This window comes from Homarus americanus, unplaced genomic scaffold, assembly GCF_018991925.1.
Source record: "Homarus americanus isolate GMGI-L3 unplaced genomic scaffold, GMGI_Hamer_2.0 scaffold34360, whole genome shotgun sequence".
Lineage (NCBI taxonomy): Eukaryota > Metazoa > Arthropoda > Malacostraca > Decapoda > Nephropidae > Homarus > Homarus americanus.
The window spans coordinates 404,836-410,340 of NW_024739403.1; the positions used below are offsets into that span (position 1 = coordinate 404,836).

Genomic DNA, 5,505 nt, shown 5'->3' on the forward strand with positions numbered 1-5,505 from the left:
TTCGGATCACCTGAAAATAACACCCTAGCTTATTTTACCTGAAGATTTGACACCCCAGCTTATTTCACTCAAAAATTAATAATGGCTGCCCCTCGTGTACGAGGATGGCCGGCCCTAGGGCCACCGAGACGTGAATTTGTTTAAGGTGTAAAAGCTGTCGCCAACACAACAACCACACCCTGAGTTAACGAGCTGTAGGACCCAGTGTCAAGGAATAGTCCGAAAGACCGGACAACTCGCCAACTGCACTGGCTAGCCATTACCCCGGAACACGATGGCGTAAAGAAACTTATCCATACTTTCACCCTGCCCGGGGATCGAACCCGGGTCCGCTCGCTTGCGAGGCGAGCATGCTGACCATTACACCACAGGTCGCCGCCGGAAGTTTAACCAACCTAACGCTACTTACGAGAGTTAAGTTAGCATGAGGGTGTTTAATCTTCATGTAAATAAGCTGGAGTGTCAAATCTTCATGTGAAACAAGCTGAGAGTCTTACTGAATACATATAATTAAATAAAATACTTTTAAAAAATTATACATTTAAATCTAGTTCTTTTTTGATGACCCTGTAATTTTTCACATATTTTTTTCTTTCATTACCAAGTATGAAAAAAAAAATATCAAGTCTCGTCAAATTCGGTATTGTAGACTCTGGCTGAGAGAACTATTTCATTGTCAACAGTAAACAAACACCTTCCATTTATCCAGCGAGGTCTTTGTTTACAGCGTGACGTGTGTTGTGCAGCGTCACCCTCACGTAGGGAGGGCGGCAGGGTCTACAAATAACACCCACAATACGCTATTACTTTGTATGTCTCACCGTGAACTACAACCTCTCAGAGAGCCGTTTAGTGATAGTGGTGTGGTAATACTGCAGCGATACAGTACACGGTAGCTATATAATTCAGTGTAGCGCCAACACTGTAGCCTCAACAATGTCACTATACAGTAGTATCAACGTTTTAAATACGCACTAAAGTGTAGCATCGAAACTACCTCTTCGAAGTACACCTTGCGCTACACAGTCAAGGGAAGGCTTAACAAAATGGCATCGTACAACAATACCACAAAATGTAAACACTACAGCTACACAGTTCACAGTAACCTCAACACCGTCACTATGCACCTTGTGACAGTAACACAGAGTCAACAGTCATGTGCCGAAACTTGTAGTTCATTCACAAGCTCCACTACATTTTCGACTACGCGAAAAAATGAGGCGGTTATCAAGTCTACGACACACACTTTACACCGCCCAGAACACCAATGTTTGTGATAAGTTCTTATTTATTTTCAACGTCACCCACACACTAACTGGTCAGGAACTTCGTCAATAAACCTGTAACACCATAAAAGAAATTACAGTGTTCTAAATTCTTAGTCAGTTTCCAACAGTACTACAAACATCACCAGCACACCACTACCATCCCACGCTTAATTTCTTAACTCCAAAGTGTCAGTTATTTTCATCATGTTTAAAAACATGATCTCACACAAAAATATATATTTAAAACTATATGACATACTTATTGTCCAAGTCTGACAACAAGAAATGAGCGAGTAAAACAAGGCAGTAGTGGTGGTGGAGGCGTGGGGCCAACACTAAGTGTGTGGGACCCAGGAGTTGACCCTACAGTACACCATCCCAGTGAGGACTTGGGGCACCAACACCCACGTATACCTGCCCGCTCCACCATCTACACCATACTGAAGGATCTCTCACTCTCCCGACCTCACCATCCCGCCTCACTTCCCTTCCCCCCCTCTCACCCCCCGCTAGGCGAAGGATCCCACGCTAAGGACCTCTCCCACTCTGCGGGACACGGTGGGACTCAAGATCTTCAATGAGATCCCACACAAGGACGTTAATCTACTTTTTTATTGTGGAGCAATGAAGCGTTGCCTTCCTCTAGGACTCTAGACAGATCCCTGGTCGTAGGGTCTAACGAGAGATGATCGTGAGAACAACCTCGGTCTAGTGGCTACCCGAACACGACTTGTCTTGTACATGATTTCCTCCCATGGTTGTCAACTAAACATTGATATAAATCCAATTTACAAGCAATCAAATCGGCGAATAATTATCTAATAACTTTTAAATACGTGTAAGCACTATACCAGTCACCTCTAACTCTAAAACACTTGGTTACAAAACATGTCTGGGAGACACTGAGGCCATACCATGAAAACTAACACTAAAACGAGCACCTGAGAGCTCCATAGTGCAATGACGTTTGGTCAGATGAACGTTCGCCCAGCTTCTAGTAGCAGTGGCAGTAGCAGTAGCCCGAGAACACGACATGAATGGAAGGTTGAGCGCTGCAGTGTGTCACCTTGTCCTGGCAACACACAACACAATACTCAGACAGTGACGACGACACAAATGGTGGGAATCAGCCATTGTGTTTTGAGTAACATGAGGGTGCACAAGATACACCACAAACAAAACACACTGAGGGGTCCAGGAGCAGAGGTCTGATGAGTGAGGGAGGCCAAGTGAGGTAGGAGGGAGGCCAAGGTTAAGGAAGAGTAGGGTGAGGCAGGAGGGAAGAGCCTGGGGTGAAGGAGGGAAGGGTCAGGGGTGAAGGAGGGAAGGGTCAGGAATGGGGGAAGGAGCGAAGAGGTAGGGGTCAAGGGTGAAGGAGAGAAGTATGAGGCAGGAAGGAGGGGTCAGGGGTAAAGGAGGGAAGGGTCAGGTGTGAAGGAGGGAAGGGCCTGGGGTGGGGGAAGGGTAGGGTGAAGAATGAACAAGGGAGGAGGCAAGGGTGAGGGGGCAATGTTAGAGGAAGGTAGGGTGACTAAAGAGGGAGGATGGAGGGGGGGGGGAGGAAGGAAGGGCGGGAGTGAGTCAGGGGGGTATAGAAGCATCACACCTGCCACACTACCTACCTGGAGGAGTTGCCTCACGCCACCACACCTCACTAGACCAACACACACTTTACCTCTCTCTCAAACACACTCAAAAGGGTCGACGATGAGGTGTTCACATGGCAAACAACACTCACCACTCCACTTCTAGCTTGTAAATTAAATAGAAAATTCCTCATCTGACACCAAGTCATTCAGTAGACCTGCCCAAATAATTCTGTTCTTAACTTTTAATCCAGTGTTAAGATGTACAACAGGTGAGGAAGGGAACACTTGATTTGCCTACTGCATCTATACTTATTTTCTCTCTAGAGTTGGTGGTGGTAATACAGACGACTTCAACTATAACCCAGTGAAATATTAACGTCACACTACTTTCCTCGCGAGTACTGACACGTGTATTAAGTGTTTGTGTATTATGTGTATGTCCCGTGTATGTTGTGGTATTCCTCTCCCAACCTTCCCTCACTGGTAACACTAGACAGTATGACTCACTCCCGTAGATTTTATATAAATTTAGTGGATCACCAACACGTCTTGCTGCTCCGCCCAGTGAAGGAGTCGGGAACAGTGACATATACACGCTCACGTATACCCTTCACCAGTAAGAGTCACGCCCTCTACCAACACATTATTGACACAACTTTGATGACTATAGTCGATCACTTAACGTCTAGTAATTCAATATATCACAAATGACACCTAAAGAATAGTTATCATTAAACATCACTGATCAAAAGTTACAAAATTCGGCAAAAGTTAAATATTTTCCCCAATTTTCAAGAAAATTTATAAAAACCTCAAGAGTTATCAGGAGTTATCTTACGTGTGACCCCCAGCAGAAATCCTCAAGAGTTATCTTACGTGTGACCCCCAGCAAAAATCCTGAAGTTATCTTACGTGTGACCCCCCAGCAGAAATCCTCAAGAGTTATCTTACGTGTGACCCCCCAGCAGAAATCCTCAAGAGTTATCTTACGTGTGACCCCCAGCAGAAACCCTTACGTGACTGCCAAAGAAATCCCCCCAGCAGAAACCCTCAAGAGTGACCCCAGCAGAAACCCTATCTTACGTGACCCCCAGCAGAAACCCTCAAGAGTTATCTTACGTGACCCCCAGCAGAAACCCTCAAGAGTTATCTTACGTGACCCCCAGCAGAAACCCTCAAGAGTTATCTTACGTATGACCCCCAGCAGAAGTGACCCCAACCACCCCCATCCCTTATACCATCACACCAACACCTGTACACCATACCTGGGCTATTAATGAGCCAGGAGAGTGCGAGGAAGCCTTTGTTTATGACCATTCACCTGTTGTATACCGAGGGTGCAGTTTACCTGACGGAAGTGGGCCACGTCACCTGAAGGCTATAAGTGGATCAAACTGAATCTTCAGACGTAAACACTCTGGAATACCTGGCACCTCTCCCATCCTCCGCCGTACCCAGATTATTTCTAAAACCGACCTTCACACTCCATTTCTCTCCTTAAATTTGGCAGAAGGTGATTTATCTGGCTGTTGGTGGGTGAGTTGTCTAACATATAGTGACAGCTTCTGCTAAAACTTGTGATGTTTGTCGCGTTGTTTAATTGAGGATTTCACGTAATGTATCACAACCCCTTTATACTTCAGACTGCTTTATATGTAAACTGTCTGCATCTGTTTACACTAGGTAGACTTAGCTGGTGGAGACAAGACGAGTGGCAGTTCTCTGGGTCCCCTTTCCTCACGTTAACCCGAAGCTGGTCAACGGTGGCGGCCTAGTGGACCATGATGTACTATTTTACCTCTATTCAATACAGTCCTCCCTTATTGTCGTCTGTCTTGGCAGGAAGTTCATTCACGAACGGATAGAGACGCCGGGTACTGGACGCTTAGATACAATAATGGCTACATCATTATGGTGCAGCTAATACGTTTATCATATAATACTGTCGCTTGAGTTGAAAGATATCTACACACAGTCCAGTTGAGCTGTATTTCCCCGAGGTGTACACCAGCACTAGATACTGAGCACCGAGCCTACACTAGTACAGTACTGCTATTACTCTGGGCCTAGATCCGGTGCCTCACGCTCAACATACTACACATACAAGCACAGAAATTACACTTAAAAATTAAGTCAACTTCCTACAGTCTACGGGGCGGAGGGTCAGTCCTTGCCGCTGTCTGGTCTGGGCCACAACTACCATCCGTCATTTTTGTCAAGTAACAAGAGATAACATAATGTAGTAACGGCAGTATCTCGGTATAATGCCCACGATAATTTGGCCGTCGTTACTGAAGTGAGACGCGCCCTCTGAGTATTATAAGCGTGTGAGAGTCGGTGCCCAGAGGGACCTCGTACACTTAGCGGGACTGTTATTGACGAGTTGGGGTGTTTTAGGCCACTCATTGTATACAGTTAACGGAGCACATCGTGACACATCAACAGGCATTTCGGGGAAGGAACCAACGTCTAGAGTCACAGAGGCTCGTACTAAGAATATTCCCCGTAACTGAATGAACCAAACCGGTTTACTTAAGCTACAGTTATACCGTACAATAATGTCCCGGGTTATTATCAACATTTTCAGAGATTACCTTAACTACACTCACTAACCACCATTTAGGAGATACAATGTTGTGTTGAAAACC

The 5,505-nt window shown here is 45.6% G+C and overlaps 1 non-coding gene across 1 annotated transcript; it reads right to left on the bottom strand.

Annotated features, from left to right (window-relative positions):
• Positions 1-301: 301 nt before the first annotated feature.
• Positions 302-375, bottom strand: Trnaa-cgc. Its single transcript has one exon. It is a non-coding gene; the product is annotated as a tRNA-Ala (tRNA).
• Between the last annotated feature and the right edge of the window lie 5,130 nt (positions 376-5,505).